Genomic DNA, 20,574 nt, shown 5'->3' with positions numbered 1-20,574 from the left:
AGTTGCTTAGCTAGTGTAAATACTGATGATAATTCCATAGCAGGAAAAAGATCAGGGGGAGATGTGAATTTGTCTGGGAGCAAAGCACAGTGGTGACATGCTGAATGCTCCCTCCTGCATACTGTTTTGTCATTGTAGCTGCTCCCTGACATGTAAGCCTTGAGGGTGTGGCTAAAAAGGACTGCCCTCCAGTGTATGAAAGGAATCTTCAGCATCCTTGCTCATTCAGTTCTTGTATAAAAACTGACAGATGTGTCAAAGGTGTGATGGGCTAGTGAATAAGTAATAGGCCCTGACAAGCTGGACCTTATCATTCCATTCAGCCTTAGGTGAGGCAGTGGCATGAGGTAAATGTTGGGGCAATTTAAAAACAAAGCTCGAGATGAAAGATTTATGATACAGCTGGTGCTTTCATCTAAGTCTAGGCTATTTATGACAAAAATGTCTGGGGCCACATCCATCTCTGGCATACAGGGGTCCTGCTGGATCTTAAATTTAATCCCCTATGTTTATTCTGAATGTAACATGAACTGTGAAATCTTCTTTCCCATTTAACCCAGTCCTGCACCTTTTATAAGGACAATGATTATCTGAATGATCTTCAGCTATTTTAATGTTACAGCTTGGATCTCAGAGGTGAAGACGCAATTACTGGTCTGCTAAACCATCCTAATCCCCAGACATTCATAGGTCAACTTCTAGTGAACAATCCAATTCAAATATCTTTGCCAGCAATACATACAACTAAAAATCCCTTCCAGAAGTCTTCAGTTTCTGAAAGGTAAAGCTTTGCCAGGAGAATGACATTTCCCTTTATGTCTAAATAGAAAAAGTATATGCCTTCAGTTTTATTAATACTTAGAATAATGGCACAGATTCTTTGTAGATGTTATATTTTTAGATATTTTAATCTTTTAAACAAATCTTCAATTAAAGCTATACAGACACAGAGATCTTATCACAGAGATAGAATAGATGGAACATTGCTGTGATGAATGTGATGCTGCAAATGTGAACATTACTGTGAATGTAACATTTTGAAGAATAAGAACCATTTATATTGTTCTTACTTAAAGCCAGTGTCCTCACTGTTTGATTTTGTGTGTATCTTTGTTCTCCATCAGAGCTGGATGCCAATAATGTTGGGAACAGTTCTGTGGAGTATTCATGACATTCTACAGACACATGGAACAGCAACAAGAAGAAGTAGCTTTAAACATTTGGTTTTTGCTTATTTTATACTGTATGAGGATCCCTGAGCAACTCTGGAGCTTACTATAGAATTGCTTATTAACTTCACAGGATAGCAATAAGAAAATGAGATCCAGCAGATGTGTGGGAATCTAATGTTTGGCCAAGCTTTCCGATAGAGTTGTAGTCTGGGGGTGGGGGATAGCCAGAAAAGTGACATACTCTGGTGGGACTAAGACAAAGCAAGCAGTCTTGAGAAATCTTGTTGCAGGTGAACCTTTGCTATGTACAAAGATATGGTGCTGCTAAAGAAAAATGGATACATGCACACTTTAAAACTTTGAACGTGAGATGGATGTAAATTGTGGACCTAAGCCCATAATACCCTTTATATGAGTCACGCCTTGCAGCTACGTCCTCACTCCCACTGTCTCAAATTATGTGGAGTCTAAGATTTTGGTACAAGCATAAGAGGCTTGCTATACAGTGTTCCCTTCAAGCTGAGTTAGTGTGAGCTAGCTCACAGATTTTTGGCCTCTGGTTCGCACATTTTGTCTTAGCTAAAAAAAAAAAGGTGGGGGGCTCAGAGCAAACTAATTTATATAGCAGCTCACAGCTTCAGTGTCAGGAACTCACAAAGTGGAACTTTGTTCACAAGATTCCACAGCTCAGAGGGAGTATTGCAGTGGTACATTGAATCCATGATCTTTCAGGTACAGCATCCTGTTTACCACAGTAGAAGGTTGCATATTTTCACCCAGGTAACATAATTTGTACATTATGCTGTTTACTAATCAGATGGAGTAAGTGCATCCCCCTTCTGACAAAACTGATCCCTTCCCTACACTTGAAACCACCACTGAGGTTCACTGTATTTATACATGGTCTATAATTTTGCTCATGAGTTGAGGTGTAAATTGTTGGCCATTCAGAAGAAAGACAATTGTTTCCTGATCACCAAGACAGGATGGCTGATTAAGGTCGTGGTTAAAAGGTAGGGCTGGGATCCAGGAAATCCAAGCACAGTGCCCCATTCAGTCAGGGAGGCTTGTGGGGGACTTTGGGGCAGCCTCCCCCCCCCAGCCTTGCCTACCTCACAGGATTGTTGCAATGTCAGAAGAGAGGGGAACTTTTAAGTTGCTCTGGGTCCCATTGGGGAGAAAGGTGGGACCTAAATGAACAGTTTCAAGGTCATTCACCTAGGGCTAATACAAGCCAGAACATTTTGGGGTCAAAGGGGCCAACTATGATTCAGATTCACCTTGCCAATGTTTCTGGTGGATTTGGGGTCCATGAATTCTTAATGAGGAGGATCATCTGCTTGACATACAAATGATTCCAGGTTAAATCCTTTGGCACCTCTGGGTGAAAAGACCAACTAACAGATGATATGCTCGATCTTTACCTGAATACCCAGAAAGATACTCCCAGTTTGGTTGGATGGTACTGCCCTTGATTGGCCAAGGGCAACTTAATGCAACTTAAGGCAACTTCAGCTGTGTGTGTCCCAAATTTGTTGAAGGATTTACATTGCTTTATTGAAGTATAATTTTTTATTTTGTTCTGACACTGGTAGGCCAGCAGAAAGTGGCATGGAGGCCAGGCCAGGGCAGTGCCCAAGTGAGTGTCACCAGCCAGCTCATCCTCGAGGGTGAGGGTGGCATCTTTCATCCAGAATGTGGTGGCCAAGATTGAAGCACTGGAGAGCATGGAGGCTGTGAAGCAGAAGCATGGTGATGATGGCACAACAGGGGCATCTGCACAGTCTGTCAAGCATAGAGATTTCAAAAGAACCAACCGATGATTTTGAAACAAAGCATTGGTTTATTGTTAATCCATTGTGCTCATGGTAAGACCATATTGAAAGTGATACAGTGTAACACATAATAGCTGGCTTTAAGGGATACATCAAAGAGATACTAAAGAACACAAGAATTCTCGCATATGCATGTGAAAAGCTACAATCACAGGTTCGGCTATCTTTTGTGGTTAGAAACATCCTGGGTCTCAGGCTCAGGCCTGGGAATCGTCCCAGGGAGGCACTATCTTCAAAGCTGGCATTTCTACATTTGTTACAGTAGGTGCGAACTAGAGAATGGTTTACATAGCTTTGATATGCAACAGTACAGTAAGATGATAAACAATACAGCTTTCTACTGAGAATAAAATGTATGCTTGACACAGTCCAGCACATGGGCAGGAGTTGCAAGTCCTTTATGCTAGGTGGTCACATGGATGGCCAGGATAGCTGCTGGTGTGGTTACTTCAGTACCCACTCCTTGGCATTGCAGTGGCTTTGACAGCCGCAGGGCGAGGTCTAGTCCCTCTGAGGCCAAATTGGTCGGGGTGGCCACCAGGGTGACCTGGATGGCTAGTAAGAAGTAACCTCAATACCCACTTGGCATTGGAGCAGCTTTGACAGCTGCAGGGTGGGGTCTGGCCGGGGGCCTTGAGAAGCTCCGGTGGATAGTGCTGGAGGACATCAATGGTGCTTACAGGTTGCAGCACAAGGACATAGGTGCATAATGGTCAGCAGTGCTGGCTTGGGCAGCCCGGCTCTGCATCAGCAACTGGGCTTCTGTTGATTGGCTGGATGCAAGTTGAGAGTGGCGGAGCCAGCCATTATCTCTCCTTTATGATCGTCTGAGCACGTCCCAGGCCATGGTTGTGCATTCAGGTAGCAATGATCCAGGCATTAGGTTGGCAGTTCCCACCGGTGATCACATCCTTGGTGCTGCATCTTTTTCAGGTGCAATGGGTTACTGGGCCAGTCATTTGCTTAGCTGATCTGCAGAGCGGTCTGGGACCACAGGATTCAAGGTTGGCAGGAGAAAGGTGTTAGAGACAATCTGACCGCCTCCCCTGGCCCCTCCAGGAGATGCAAAGAAAAAGAGCTGTCAGTCGGGAGTCTCCTTTAAAGTATACAACTTTATTGATATCAAGAAAGAGGGGAATCGCTTTTCAACGAGCTCCCCGATCAGTTCCATACATGCCCTTTTATCCTCTTCTCCCGGCCGATGAGTCCCTCCTCCTTTCCCCATAGGCTGAGGTACTTAGAGGGTACAGGCTACCCGGCACGCCTACTTCACCCCCTCCTTGACATGTACCCCTCCCGTTACATACATTGCATGTGCATTTAAATTTACCCTTCCCCGAGGTGGGGTGTGTCAGTTAATATTTATTACTTGATTACGCCTGCGTACTTGCTACTTATAAGTCTCTATTGCTATTAATCTTTACTGTTGCCATGGCCTGTTCAACCGTGTCATTTCTTTTCTGCTTCTGCGTTTTAACAATGGCTAATACACCTGTGCTATGGTTACTAACTAACTGTTTGTACCTGGTTCCGCTTCTTGCATCTTCGCAATCACTAAGACATTACATTTGGTTCCTTCTGTTTCAGCTCATTTCATTATTTCACTCCTCTCAAAGGGATTCAAGGTTGGCGGGGTTGAAGGGATTTTGAGTTGGCAAGCACCCCGAGATATCAGCAATAGGGGGGGTCCTCAAACTGAGTACCTATTGTGAGCAAGAGACCCCTAATTTCAGTTATATACAGACATCGTAATCACCCATTTGGTTGCCAGGGTGCCTGGAGATTCAACTCACATCTGCTGTGAAACATGGGTTTTATCTGCCATTTTATAAGAGAATACTAACAGCCTCAGAGTTACAACAGCACTCTATATCTCTGGAAGAGTGCTAACCAGGAGTACAGATGGATTTCCAGCCGCTCCATGTGTGCACCATCTTGGCCGTTGCAGTGGAAGAAGTTGCGTCTCCAGGAACTGTCTGGGCAAGCGGTTTCTAACCTTGACCATGAAAGCCATGTTAGTAGGCTAACATCATCAGCAACCATCTTCCTGCAGCACCAGATTCCATGACAGAGAAGCTAGAGACTCACTCAGCAGCTGTTATATCTACATAAGGCAATCACGCTCAGCTTAGACGTGGATCCTGCCGGACCACCCAAGTCTTTGTCAAACGGAACTTTAGACAATGGACGGCGCTAGCCAGAAGTGTAGAAAAGGAAGACCAGCTTCACCTAGAACCAGTATAAATTGGGTGTCGCCTTAGGTACCAATTTGGCCCTCTATTGTCACCTTAAGATAAGTTTGGATAGCTTGTTTAATCACCTCCAGCCAATACCTCCACCCATGCCATGCCCTAACTGTCATTCAGGAGCCTTCCCTTTTCCTGACGCTGCATCATGCCCCATCTGACTTAGCATCATAATCCTTTTGCCCTCCTACCCTCTAAGGGCTTAAGGAAGACCTTATAAGCTCAAACATGTGCATCTGACAGTACCACATACTCCACTGTTAGATACGCCCCTGATACCTGATCAGTTGAGGGTCCATCCCCCATCTCCTTTTTCGTTGCCATTGGAGCCTTCCCCAAAAACTACGATAAGTAATTATTACTCTGTTTGTCAATTCTTGTGTTTGCCCCTGTCTGTTTCAACCTTATCTTTATTAGGACGGCATGTGTGTTGTGTGACTTTATACCCCTGTATGCTTGCTTTCATTCTATAATAAAACCTCTTAATTATTATATTACCGTATTTTTTGGTCCATTGGATGCTCCGGACCATTAGACGCAGGTGCCTGGCTGGGAGACAAGCGGTGAGATCGCTCCTTCTGCCCCCACTGCAAACCCAGCACGTCACAGGGAGCGATCTCGCCGCTTGTCTCCCAGCCAGGCACGCAGGCACCGGCGTGCTTCCCCCGCGCCTGTGTGCCTGGCTGGGAGACAAGCGGTGAGATCGCTCCCTCCGCCCCCATCGCAAACCCAGCACTTCGCAGGGAGCGATCTCACTGCTTGTCTCCCAGCCAGGCACGCAAGCGCGGAGTGCTTCCCCCGCGCCTGCGTGCCTGGCTGGGAGACAAGCAGCGAGATCGCTCCCTGTGAAGTGCTGGGTTTGCGATGGGGGCGGAGGGAGCGATCTCGCCGCTTGTCTCCCAACCAGGCACACAGGCACGGAGAAAGCATGCTGCCCCCTCCACAGCCGGCACTCGCGAAGCACTGGGTTTGCGGAGGGGGCGGGTGCTTTCCCCGTGCCTGTCTGCCTGGCTTCAGCTGCTGCTTACAGCAAGTGCCAGGATCGCTCCCTCCGCCCTCCGATCCCAGCGCTTGCTATAAGCAGCAGCTGAAGCCAGGCAGACAGGCACAGAGGAAGCACCCGCTTCCTCTGCAAACCCAGCGCTTCGCGAGCACCGGCTGTGGAGGGGGTGCATGCTTCCTGCCTGTTTGCATGGCTTCAGCGCTGATGCTTAAAGCAAGCGCTGGGATCGGAGGGCGGAGGGAGCGATCCTGGCGCTTGCTGTAAACGTCAGAGCTGGAGCCAGGCTGGCAGGCGCAGGGAAGCGTCGGGACAGAGGCAGCGGATCGCCCCCCGGAGGAAGGTGCGTACGGTACCTTCACTCCATAAGACGCACACACTTCCCCCCCACACTTTTTTTGGGGGGAAAGTGCATCTTATGGTGCGAAAAATACGGTATATTGCCTTGTTATTGGGTAACTTCCAAAGCAGATGTCTTCTGTATAAATAGGTTTTAGATCTCGCTGAAAGGCTGATTGCCCTCTACTCTAAATTCCCCAAAACCTTATTTTTAGGGCAATTTGCCAAACACTATGGGCTTTGCAGTCAGGGTGTCTCAGTTGGGAGCCTCTTCGGGGTTGGGGGAGCATATTACGAGCCTTAAGGCTTGGCAGTTGTGGGCTGGAATGTGCACTCCCTCCCCTCTATGCACTATTGCATGGACTGTGATGAGTAAAGTCCTGAGGGATCCCAGACCTGACTCTGAGCCGGGGTGGGTTTGCCCTGTTAGGACTCTTGCTCTGCAAGCACAATACAACCCGTGCTTTAATGTGTTGCAGATCAGCTTATGTTTAAATAAAATTCCCAGTTTAATCCATAACTTGTGTTTCATTCGAGGGGTGGGTGGGCAAGACCGCTGCCTCTTCTGAAGCAGGCAGCAGCATTTGGCAGCCCCCCATCTCCTCGAAGGAAACACAAAGCTGAGGAAAACCAATTGGGGTTCAGTGCGGGAGTGCTGGCCAATGAGATGTTGGCTCACCAGCCAGGTCTGGCATCAGCCACCCCTTCAGCATCAGTTTGGTGCAGCGCAAGATCCCCACCCACCCTCTTTTTAGACCATGGGAAATTAGAACCTCCTGGTGATCCCTGGCCTGAGAGAGATCTGGCTGTCTTCAACCAGGGCCAGGGCTTTTTTAGCCATGGTCCCTACCTGGTGGAACTCTCTGCTGGAGAACATCCATGCCCTGAGGGATTTGTTACTTTTCCGCAGGGCATGTAAGGCAGAGATGACCATGTGGGATCAGCTAGTCACTAGTTTAGGGGCTGAATTTTTGGGGCTTCATTCAAATTGGCAGGAAGGGAAGCCTTTTTTCACCTGCTCTGCATGGTCAGAAGGGGTGAGGGATTCTTCTGGTTGTGAGTTTTGTGCCTGGGTCTCTGTTCTCAGATACATTTGATTTGGCATTGTGGCATGTGAAAAGAATTGGCTAAGACTCCTCTCATGCTTAAAAGTGCCCTATGTGGTACTTTTTTTTTTTTTTTTTTGCTGTTGAGGAATCCAGGAGGGCAAATAGTGACTGCCCAGGTCCATTCCAGGTTGGGAAAATGAGGGAGGGGGGAGGGAAACTTATCTTCTTCCTTGCCATGTGCCATAATCTTGATCTTAATTGGACCCCTGTGCACCTAACTGAGTTCTGAGCACAAAACTCCCATGGCACTTCTGATTCTTGCTGCTAACTTAGAGAGGATGCAACGATAATGTAATGTACTGTTATGCCCAGTGTATTTAGCCAAAAATTATCAGGCCAAAAAGTCACCAGGCTAAAATTTGTTCAAAATGTCATAGCTTAATGGGGAATGAAACTCATGATTCTTCAATTGTCATCCAACAGTCTAACCACTCTATCACTATGGACTGTAGACTACGTCAGGCCTGTAATCCTGTTTTAGGTTTGCACTTCTGAGTCTAATGAAAGCATGAGGAAATGCCAAATGGAGTAGCCAGAAGTAGCTCAGGGATTACTTTCAGAAGGAACACAGAGAGGTAAAATCACTTCTGTTGTGCACCAGATTAACTATATCAATAAACTGGCTAATGATGACAAACCCAGGACAAGCAGTGGAATTAATTAAAAAATTATCAACATATTTCATAAAAAATTAAAGTTGCAGCTGCATTTTTTAAAGTGAAATATCTATGTGAATTCAGAAGATCTGGAATAAACTGCTAAGAAGCGCTATTCATCTATTTATGACTGCTTGAGTCGAGGACAAAGTGACCAACACACTCCGATTTCCCCTTTCCTCCTTGCTTCCTTCCTTGTCTGCCATGAACACTGTGTTCTTTTTTCACTTACTGTTCGATTCTGCTCCCAGCAAGATTTGTGTTTTGAAGTGTGCCAGGTTTGCACACATTCAACACTTCCACTCTGAGGCTGTCATTCTTGTCAAACATTTGGAAGCCTCTCTACCGGAGTGCTGCTGACAGAAACTCTGGAGTGTTTAGAAAAAGCTGCACTTTCTCTCCAGGGCCTGAAGAAGGCTCCAAGAACCTGAATTCCAGCCATCAATGTGTAAGGAATGCTCTATTTGTGGTTTCAAAATATATGCAGGAAAAGTGCCTCCAAGAGATCTCAGACTCATATGTCTTTGTTTTTTGGGAATGGTCAGGCAACAGTCTGAGACATGTGGCTTGGCAAACTCTAACCATCATTTGTGCAATAAAATTTTTGATTCTGATGTTCCAAAGATATGCCTTCAACCATTTTTTTCCAGTTCAAATGAATGTGTCAGCAAACTAAGACAATATGGGTGCTAGGATTGTGGTTCTCATGGTGGTGAGCAGATTGTAATTCACCTCATATTTAAGTGATCTAGTCACTCTTATGCTCCTTGAGAAGATGTTCCATTTACACATCACCTAAAAACCAAGAGTGCCAACTACAAAAACATGTATGTTCATAAGCAATTGGTGACAAGCTTTTTGCTCTGGGCTGAGAAAAAACACAAAGCTTTTTCCTTGCTTTTCTTTTCCAGTGCCTCCTGCCACTTTGTGTAGCAGCCTTATTGTTTCTGGGAGTAATGTTGATTTGGCTTCAAAAGCCAGACAGAATTGGATCCCTTTGAGTTTAACCAGAGGGAAAGGTTAATTGCTGAAAAGTGAGGAAGTTGAAAATAGATTAAGATTTAGGGGAGGATAGATTCTTAGAATGGCATAAAGGGCAATGGACTTAGTTGTCACATTTTTATGCCACTTTACTCCAATGCAAGTCCCTTGTTTTGATGGAGAGGCAAGGTCTAGTCCATGGGTGTCAAATGTCCAGCCCATGGGTCAAAACAAACCTGCCTAGGGCTTTAATCTGGCCCCTGGGGCTCTTTTCTCTCCCTCCCCTCTCCTGTCCTCACCCTTTGAAGTTCCAAGGCTGCCAAAATTCCCAGCTTCTTCTGCCTTGTCTTTGCAGGTTGAATCAGGAAGCAATTCTGGGTTTGCAAAGCTGCAAAGAAAATGTGAAGTGGACTTTCCATTAAGGTCTCTGTGACCAAATAGACTACTCTGGGAGTAGTCAATCTGGACACAGAGACCTTAATGGAAAGACCATTCTGTGTTTTCCTTGCAGCTTTGTCTGAGCTGCAATGTATTTTAATGAAGTAGAGCTCAGTTTCACTTGTCAGCATTTATATGGCCAGTTAGAAGCTGTTCCTTGCGAGAGTTGTGTGACTTTGCAAGTGAAGGGTTGATGCTTTGAGCCAGTATGTCTCTGCTGAATGGATCTTAGAACTGGTGCCTACTGAGTACTCTAACCTGGGAACCCACAGCTAGAGGGGAATATTACACTGAGGAGCCATTGCCAATCTGAGTAGACCTGCGGTGGGGTAGGGGGGAGAAACTTGCAATGTCCAGCCATTTCATGTTTTCCTAAGCCTAGAGCATTTTAAAATTTTGGTTTATATTTTTAGTTTCTGCTGTAATCCTTGTGCCTTTTCTTGATGTTTTATTTTTAAAATTGCATTGCCATATCTCACTATTCCCCCACCTTTCCATTGTAAACAAAACATTGCAAGAGTTTTAAGCATGTTTGTATTTTAAGTTTAAAAATGTGCTTTTCTATATCCTTTATAAAGTTTATATCTCCACTGCTTGGCATTACATTTTATGGTATGTGTCACCTGGCCCGACAAAGTTCCATTTATGTCAGATCCTGCCCTTGTAACAAATGAGTTTTGACTCCCCTGGTCTAGTCTATGAAAGGTTATGCTGGAATCAAATCTTGCTTGTCTTTGGGTGCAAACAAACAGATTTCTGCACAGGCTAATACAGCTATGCCTCTGTAATTATTTCTTGTAATTAGCTTTCCAATACCAGATTTTCAAGTGAAACAGAAGTTCTTTAACCATTTTGATTACGCAGTGAGTTGGTCAGTCGATGAATAAGGCATAACATCTCTATATAGAACGATTATGTACATGAGTATTTATAAAAATTAAATTTATTGGGACATTTTCAGTAGATTTTCTGGGTGGTGAGATAAGCATACCATTACCTAATTCAATAAGGCTGTACAGAAAAAGGTGCAGATCCCACTCATTATGCCCCTTTGGCAGCTTGGTCTCCCCTCTAATTCCCCCATATAAGTGGAGACAGGCAATTTGGGTAACATGACATCATCACACTGCAATATTGCTGTTACATTCTGGTATTTGGGCAAAAACTCTATGCTAAAAATAGCTTATTGCCCAAATAACAGCATTTGCCAGATGTAGCTGGCATCCTGTGTAACACTGGTGATATGGCCTGGGCCTTCCTCTTTCTCCTGATGTCCCCCCATCAACCAGCTGATTGATGGTGAGGAGGCAGGGTCTGGCAGCAGGGGAAGCTTTTGATGTTTAAAGCCCAACATGGCTTGGAATCAGGGTATCTCAAGGGTCATCTTGTGCCATATCTTCATGTGTGGGAATTAAGATCACAGGAAGAGGCCCTCTTGACTGTCCCATGTATCGCAGAATCTTATAATTAAAATGGAATTTGCTATTGCAAGACAGGTTGTTAGCTACTGGCTTAGATGACTTTAAAATATGTTTCGTCTCCATGGAGCTTCTATTTTCAGAGTCAATACCTGTTGTCACAATACATGTGACAATACCTGTTGCCTAGAAGAGGAGGTTAGCAGCAGGTGAGGGAGTTCTGTTGCCTTCATAATTCACTTGAAGCTACCACTGTTTGAAACAGGATGTCAGATTAAATGGAACCTTGGTCTAACACATCAGGGCTATGCTCTTTAAAAACCCCAAACACATACCTGAGCTATATGCCTGCTGAACAGACGGTCAGCACTGTCTGCTCTGGCAGCAACAGTTACCTATTTTAGAGAATGGGGTGAACCAGCCCACCTGTACTGCCAACTCCTCAACAGGTCACTGGCACAGTTAGAACTGACTGTGCAGCCATCTGCTTTATCACTGGAGACAATGATCTGAAGGAGACCTATACTGGCAGACTGTCTATGCCATGAAATGTGGGTTATTGAGAACCAATGGGTCAGTACCAATGGAAAAGCTATGTCCAAGCATTTCATTTTTGAGGTCTTCCAACAACGGTTACTGTGATGGGTTTGGCATGGGTCAGGGCACTGGTTATAGTTGTCCTTTTGGCAGGCATCATTCAGGCACAGACAGTCTGGGAGGTCTGGATTTGTGTTGATCTAAAAATAGTTCCTAATGTTGCTGCAATAGGCTTTAGAATGACTGCAAAAATGTAACATCTTTAGGTGGAAAATATCAGCAGAAAAAGAAGCTTTCACAGCCAGAAGATTAAACTATTCTAAATTGGTTTAATTTTTATTCCTTCTTTACTGCCAAACATTTTTCAACATTTATCTGGTATAAAAAAATCCTATTAACCATCTATATTTAAATTCTTCAGAAACATCTGGCTCATGACCTGTTAAGGAAGTGTTTTGTTGAAAAGTATTTGTGCTGAAACAAATATTTAGAATGAACTTTGAATCTGATCAATTCTGTGTATTTTCATGATGGGAATTTGATCTGAGATACTTATCCAAGAAACAAAGACCAACTGTAGTTATCGAAACAGCCTGGCAAATACATAAAATGTTCAAATAATCATAGTATCAGATAATAGAAGGCCTGCCAGCCTGCCTGCCTGCCTGCTCTATCTATCTTTCTATCTATCTTTCTATCTATCTATCTATCTATCTATCTATCTATCTATCTATCTATCTATCTATCTATCTATCTATCTATCTATCTATCTATCTATCTATCTATCTATCTATCTATCTATCTATCTATCTATCTATCTATCTATCTATCTATCTATCTATCTATCTATCTCTATCTATCTTCTCTTCCTAATAATTCTCAGCAGAGCATTGGCCTTTTTTATTGCAGTCACACACTCTTTTGACATTTTCAGTGAGTTATCTATCATGATCCCAAGTTCTCTCTCTTGGTCAGTCTCCTCCAGTTCACACCCCATCAACTTGCATTTATAGTTAGGATTTTTGCCTCCAATGTGCATTACCTTGCACTTGACGATGTTGAACCTCATTTGCCATGTTCACGTCCACTTGCACAGCCTTGGCAGATCCCTTTGGAGTGCCTCACAATTCTCTCTGGTTCTTACCACCCTAAACAATTTAGCCATTTCACAGCTTTCTCCCAACTCCATATCATTAAGAGATGGGACCGTATATGTATTTTTCCATATATGCCCAGGAGGCCATTATGTTCGGCTTCCCAACATCTGTTGGCCATCTCCGCCCCAAGAGATGCCCACCTCGCCTCAACTCGGGCCAGGGCTTTTTCAGTCCTGGCCCCAACCTGGTGGAATCAGCTCCCTATTGAGATCCAGGCCCTACCTGGCTTATTAGCCTTCCATAGGGCCTGTAAAACGGAGCTGTTCCGCCAGGCTTTTAGCAGAGGCTGTGGGCATCTATTCTTGATCTGGTTGGCCTCCCCGGCCAGCACTGTCATCTGTGCTAGGAATTGGAATAAAAACTGCCATCCCTATGAGATATCATGATGTGAGATGGCTAGGCTGCGCAATATGTGATGTCATGGTATTTTGAGTGCTGTTGAGTTGTCTGTTTTAAAATGTTTTTATTGTATTTTATTGTTTTATTATATGTTGTACTCCGCCCTGAGCTCTATGGGGAATGGGCGGAATAGAAATTTACTAAAATAAATAAATGAACAAGTTAAAATATTGGACTCAGTACTGAACCCTGTGGCACCCCACTGCTTATCACGCTCCAATGAGAAAATTGCCCATTTATACTCACTCTCTGTTTCCTATTAATTAGCCAGTTCTTGATCCACAAGAGGACTCGTCCTTTTACCCCATGACTCTTGAGCTTACTTAGGAGCCTTTGATGAGGAATTTTTTCAGAAGCTTTCTAGAAGTCAAGGTAAACAACATCTATTGGGTCCCCTTTGTCCACATGTTTGTTCACCCCCTCAAAGAAATCTAACGGGCTAGTGAGACAAGATCTTCCCCTACAGAACCCACGCTGAGTCTTCCTCAATAATTTTTGTTCATCAATGTAATTCTTGTTCATCAATACATCAATGCAGTTTGGATCCTGTCCAAACTGCAGAGAAATGGGGATGTAGATGCATACTGCACCCTGTATACATAAAGGAACATGTAGCAGAAGTACCTATATGTGTGTATGCAATCTTCTACTGATTTGAGTGTAAATGATCACATAAATCAGGGATGGGGAACGTCAAACTCGAGATCACTTGGTCTGGTCCTCGGGGATTGCTGGACCAAGCCAAGCTATGTGGCGGCCTCCCTGAGGCCTGGCTGGCTGGCAAGGATCGTGGGGCCCAGCTGCACTGTACAGCAGCCTCCCCAGGGCCTGGCTGGCTGGCAGGGATTGCAAGGCCTGGCCACACTACACAGTGGCCTCCCTGGGGCCTGGCTGGCCTGCCAAGATCACTGTGGGGCCTGGAAAAGTCACTGTCACAGTTCAGGTAAGTTTACCCTCATTTCTTTATTTCCCTTTCATTCTATTTCTTCCCCCCATTTCTTTGTCTCTGTTAATTCACTTTTCTTCCCCCCATTTCTTTATTTCCCTTTATTCCCCTTTCTGACCCCTTTCTTTATTTTCCTTTATTACCCTTTCTTCCCTCATTTGTATTTTGCTTTCTTTCTATTTCTTCTCCCCTTTCTTTCCCATTCTTTCCATTTCTTCCCCCCTTTCTTATTTCCTTCTTTCCATTTCTTCCTCCTTTTTTATTCCCCTTTATTCCCCCCTTTTTATTCCCCTTTACTTCCCTTTCTTCCCCTCATTTCTTTATTTCCCTTTCTTCTCCCCATTTATATTCCTTTCTTTCGCTTTCTTCCCCCCATTTCTTAATTTCCATTTCATTTCCCTTTCTTCCCCCCATTATTTTCCTTTATTACCCTTACTTCCCTCCATTTCATCTCCCTTTCTCCCCCCCCCCATTTCTTTATTTCCATTCCTTCCTTCCTCTCTTTCTGTCTCTCTTTCTCTCTGTGGCGCCTGAGTGGTGGGCATTATGAAGGACTGCTGCTGGGGTATATGGGAGCCTTTAAAGGTCTGCTTGGAGCATCTGCAGTTTCCACATGAAGGGAGGGAGGGGTGGCAGGGGTGCGGAGTGGGAGCCAACTACCACCAGTTCAATTTGCATTTGATTATCCCAGATGGCACGGCCTAATATGCTAATGAGCATGTGACCTAATATGCAAATAACAGGGGATGTGGTCTAATATGCTAATGAGTTCCTGCTGGGCTTTTTCTATAAATAAAACCCTGGACCTAGGCATTTGCCTAGGGCAGAAGGCTGGGGGGTGCACCAAATTAGGCTCGCCTCACATGACTTCAAATAGAATAACAATTATTTGCATTAGTATTGCCATCCTGAATTGTTCTCCCTTGGTGGAGCACTGTTTTTTAAGTTGATAATTTTGTATGGCATGTGAATGATGTTATAAATATCCAGACGGCCCTTGGCAGAAAAAAAGTTCCCCACCCCTGACATAAATCATGCTAGTTCTTTTTTATGCATACTGGAAGATGGGAGAAGGTGGAGCTATCATTATGGAAGAATGGGGTTGAATACTGCCTACATGAAGTTATTGTGGATCTTCTGACAAAAATATGTAATCTTTCATTGAAATCTGCCTCCGTTCCTGAGGACTGGAAGGTAGCAAATGACACCCCCATCTTTAAAAAGGGTTCCAGAGGAGATCCGGGAAATTACAGGCCAGTCAGTCTGACTTCAATACTGGGAAAGTTGGTAGAAACCATTATCAAGGACAGAATGAGTAGGCACATTGATGAACACGGGTTTTTGAGGAAGACTCAGCATGGGTTCCGTAAGGGAAGATCTTGCCTCACTAACCTGTTACATTTCTTTGAGGGGGTGAAAAAACATGTGGACAAAGGACACCCAATAGATGTTGTTTACCTTGACTTCCAGAAAGCTTTTGATAAAGTTCCTCATCAAAGGCTCCTTAGAAACCTCAAGAGTCATGGAGTAAAAGGAAATGTCCTCTTGTGGATCAACAACTGGCTAATTAATAGGAAGCAGAAAGTGAGTATAAATGGGCAGTCTTCGCAGTGGAGGACGGTAAGCAGTGGGGTGCCGCAGGGCTCAGTACTGGGTCCCATGTTCTTTAACTTGTTCATAAATGATTTGGAGTTGGGAGTGAGCAGTGAAGTGGCCAAGTTTGCGGATGACACTAAATTGTTCAGGGTGGTGAGAACCAGAGAGGATTGTGAGGAACTCCAAAGGGACCTGTTGAGGCTGGGTGAGTGGGCGTCAACGTGGCAGATGCAGTTCAGTGTGGCCAAGTGCAAAGTAATGCACATTGGGGCCAAGAATCCCAGCTACAAATACAAGTTGATGGGGTGTGAACTGGCAGAGACAGACCAAGAGAGAGATCTTGGGGTTGTGGTAGATAACTCATTGAAAATGTCAAGACAGTGTGCGATTGCAATAAAAAAGGCCAACGCCATGCTGGGAATTATTAGGAAGGGAATTGAAAACAAATCAGCCGGTATCATAATGCCCCTGTATAAATCGATGGTGCGGTCTCATTTGGAATACTGTGTGCAATTCTGGTCGCCGCACCTCAAAAAGTATATTATAGCAATGGAAAAAGTGCAGAAAAGGGCAACTAGAATGATTAAAGGGTTGGAACACTTTCCCTATGAAGAAAGGTTAAAATGCTTGAGGGTCTTTAGCTTGGAGAAATGTCAACTGCGGGGTGACATGATAAGAGGTTTACAAGATAATGCATGGGATGGAGAAAGTAGAGAAAGAAGTACTTTTCTTTATAAAAATATATATAATTTTTTTGGCCACTGTGTGACACAGAGTGTTGGACTGGATGGGCCATTGGCCTGATCCAACATGACTTCTCTTATGTTCTTATGTCCTGAAAGAAGTCAAACCAAGACATGGCACTCCTTACACCCACAGTAGTGGAGCTACCTTTGCTTAGAGAACCAGTTTGATTTTGTCATTGTACACAGCCTCTAATCTGGGAGAACTGGGTTTGAGTCCACATTCCCCCATGTAAAGCCAGCTGGGTGACCTTGACTTCGTCACAATTCTCTCAGAGTTGTTTCTCAAGAGCCGTTCTCTCAGAGCTCTCTCAGCCCCACCTAGGTCACAGGGTGTCTGCTGTGGGGAGAGGAGAGGAAGGTGATTGTAAACCACTCTGATATTCTGAGTGAAGGTTGGGGTATAAGTCCAATCTCTTCTTCTTCTGACTTCTCAGCCTTCAGTCTATCTCACCAAAGTCAGCTGCTCCTTGATATGAAATGACCTGCGGTCCTCTTTCTTGCAAGTCTGCCCACGGGCATGTAGAGGCTTAACTGCTCTGTCAACTGTATCAACATGACTCCAAAACCATCTTGTTGAGGTATTTGGCGACAGAATTAGGTATCAAGGTATGTGCACTGGACTAGTTGAAATCATTTATCACCAACCAGACTCATATGGTTGCAGACACACACCAATTGTCATTGGGATTCATCCTGTGGGTTTCCACAGGGTGCAGTACTGTCTCAACTTCCTGCTAGGGGTGTGCATTCAGTTCGGCCGAATCGAATGAACCTCCGAATACCCCCTGATTTAGAAGTATATAGCGTCGTATACTTCCGAATCCAATTTACGGTCATTATACAGCTCCCATATATTTCCTAGTCAATATTCGGAAGTATTTGGAAGTCCATAGAAAGGGCAGTCTCAGGGGAGCTGCTTGCCTCGTTTCCCATCTTTGGAAGCCTTTTCCTACCTCTCCCATAGCCCCCCTGGGATCAGGGAGGGAGGGAGAGGGGGACAGGAGCCCCAGCAGTCAATCCAAAGCATGCATTTGCAAAATGCATTGCAAATGCATGGTTTGCAGGGCTGTTGTGTATCTGATGGCTGGGCTAATCCCCCAGCCATCAGCAACATGAGAACATCATCATCATCATTTTATTTATATCCCGCCCTCCCCGCCGAAGCAGGCTCAGGGTGACTAACAACACAAATCAATACATTCATTATACAGTGATTGACAAGACTAAATTAACAATTTAATTAAAATTCTATTAAAATTCTAAAATGATAAAATTAATATTAATATACTGGTGCTATTGTACAGATGGTAAGTTTACTTAGCAGTCTCTCTCTTTAGTCGGTGAAGACCATTTGAAAAAGGATAGTCTTGCAGGCCCTGCGGAACTGTTCAAAATCCCGCAGGGCCCGCATTTCTTCCGGAAGCTGGTTCCATAGGTGTGGAGCCACAACAGAGAAGGCCCGGGCACGGGTGCTCTGTAGTTTTACCTCTTTCGGCCCGGGAATAGTCAGCAGGTTCTTCCCTGCTGACCTCAGTGCTCTCTGGGGTTCATATGGGGAGAGACGGTTCCTAAGGTAGGCAGGTCCTCGGTCATATAGGGCTTTAAAGGTGATAACCAGCACTTTGTAACGAATCCGGTATGTAACTGGCAGCCAGTGCAGTTCACACAGCCCCGGCTGTATGTGCTCCCACTTTGGGAGCCCCAGCAACAGTCTAGCAGCCGCGTTCTGCAACAACTGCGGCTTCCGGGTTCGGCACAGAGGCAGCCCCATGTAGAGGGCATTACAGTAATCCAGTCTCAAGGTGACCGTTGCATGAATCACTGTTGCCAGGTCCTGACGCTCTAGGAAGAGAGCCAACTGCCTTGCCCGCCTCAGATGAAAAAAGGCTGACTTGGCAGTGGCTGCTATCTGGGCCTCCATTCATAGTGAAGGCTCCAGTAGAACTCCCAGGCTCTTGACTCGGCACGCCACTTTCAATGGCGCCCTGTCAAAAACTGGGAGAGGTATTTCCCCTCCCAGAGCGCCCTGACCCAGGCAAAGGACCTCTATCTTAGCTGGATTCAGTTTCAGCCCACTCAGCCTTAACCAGGTTGCCACGGCCTGCAGTGCCAGGTCCAAGTTCTCTGGGATGCAGCCAGGCCGACCGTCCATTAGCAGATAGAGCTGGGTGTCATCTGCATACTGGTGGCACCCAAGCCCATGTCTCCTGGTGATCTGGGCAAGGGGGCGCATGTAGATATTAAATAGCATTGGTGATAGAACTGCTCCCTGAGGCACCTGTGAGGAAAAGCCCCCTACTTTTCATACATGTGGACATCGTGATCGCCAGTGTGGTTGCCAGGGTGCCTGGAGATTTGGCTCTCACACATCTGCTCTAAGAAGTGGACTTTGCTTACAGCTTCTAAGGCTTAGGTGGCAGCTTTGCATTCTACATCTCTGAAGGGTGTTAGCCAGAACTACAGACATGCTCCAGCTGCTCCTTGTGTGCCCAGTCTTGGCCGCTGCAGTGGAAGAAGCCAGGCCACCATGTTTCCAGCCTGTCTCCATGAACCTAAGGCTAACAACAGCAGAATCCATCTTGCTTTCCTGATCCAAGCGTACCCTGCCAGGCTGGACTCATTCCTTCTTAGTGGGAAAGTCACACGTACACATCCTAAGCCTGCAAGCAACCCATTTGCCCCATGAATGGATTAACAGCTCCACTGTTGATCCTAATTGCTCAGCAATACCAGAACAATAGCTCTTGCCCAGCAGAAGATGAGATAAGAGGAAGAACATCTCCTGTCTTCATCAAGTCTTTTGTCTTACCCGGGTGATACCTAGGCCAGTATTTGATTCCCTATTGTCACCTTCCCAGATAATCCCATTTAACCTTAAGTATCCAGCCATTCCCATTCTCACCCCAGTCTAATACCTTGGAGCCGCCCCAGGCAGCATTGCAGCTTGGAAATTTCCAGGTTCACCGGACTAAGGTGAAGTTCATTGGCCCAAACTGGCATCCAATTAGGTGTCAGCAAGGAACTCACCATTGGCTCTGCTAATGTCCAGCCTCCTTGGTCATCACAGAGCCTTCCCCCTGCTCCTCCCCAAGACCTCCCAGCCCCTGAGGGGTCTAAGAGAGTCTATTTAACCTCTGACCCAACTCCACTCATGTGTGCATCTAACAGTATCCCAGGTCCGCTGTCTAGATCCATCCCCAATTCTGGCCACAGTTTTGGGTCCATTTCCCCTGTCCTCTTATGTCGCCATTGGAAACCTTCCTGGAAGACTACGATGGTAATTATTGCCCTGTCTGTTTATCCATATATGTTCCCCTATCAATCTATCTGTGTTTCCTAGACCTGTGTGAATGTGTGAGTGTTCTGTATTTTTATCTTGCGTGAAAGAACTATTATTCTAAATAAATTACAATTGGTTTTTATTAAATTAGAGTCCTTTTAGTGAGCATTTACTCTCTGGATGATTGAGCCTGGTATACATTTGGTAAAAAGATTCCTATTAAAGCCGGGTGTCCATCAAACGAATTCCCCAACCTCGTTTTGAGGGCATTTTGGCTTACACACCCCACAATGTAGTGTGAGCCTCTGGGACAGCTCACCCCCAATTGCCACCCTTTGTCCCCGATCCTCGAGAAAGGTGGAGAGCCATTGTAGGGCCGACCCCCTAACCCCAACATTGGCGAGGCGGCAGGCCAGTAGCCGATGGTCGACCGTGTCGAACGCAGCCAACAGCATCAGCACCGCCACACCACCTCGATCCAGATGCCGCTGGAGGTCATCTGCCAAGGCGACCAGCACTGTCTCCGTCCCATGGCCCGGGCGAAAGCCGGACTGGTAAGGGTCTAGGATGGAAGCGTCATCCAGAAAACCCTGCAACTGCAGTGCCACTGCCCTCTCTATAATTTTACCTAAAAACGGTAAATTCGAGACCGTTCGGTAGTTTGCCAATTTGGCTGGGTCTGCTGTACTTTTTTTCAGGAGGGGGCGGACCAGAACCTC

Source organism: Heteronotia binoei, chromosome 1, assembly GCF_032191835.1.
Source record: "Heteronotia binoei isolate CCM8104 ecotype False Entrance Well chromosome 1, APGP_CSIRO_Hbin_v1, whole genome shotgun sequence".
In the NCBI taxonomy this organism is placed as follows: domain Eukaryota; kingdom Metazoa; phylum Chordata; class Lepidosauria; order Squamata; family Gekkonidae; genus Heteronotia; species Heteronotia binoei.
The sequence above is the reverse complement of the archived record's forward strand: the minus strand, read 5'-3'. Positions refer to the sequence as shown.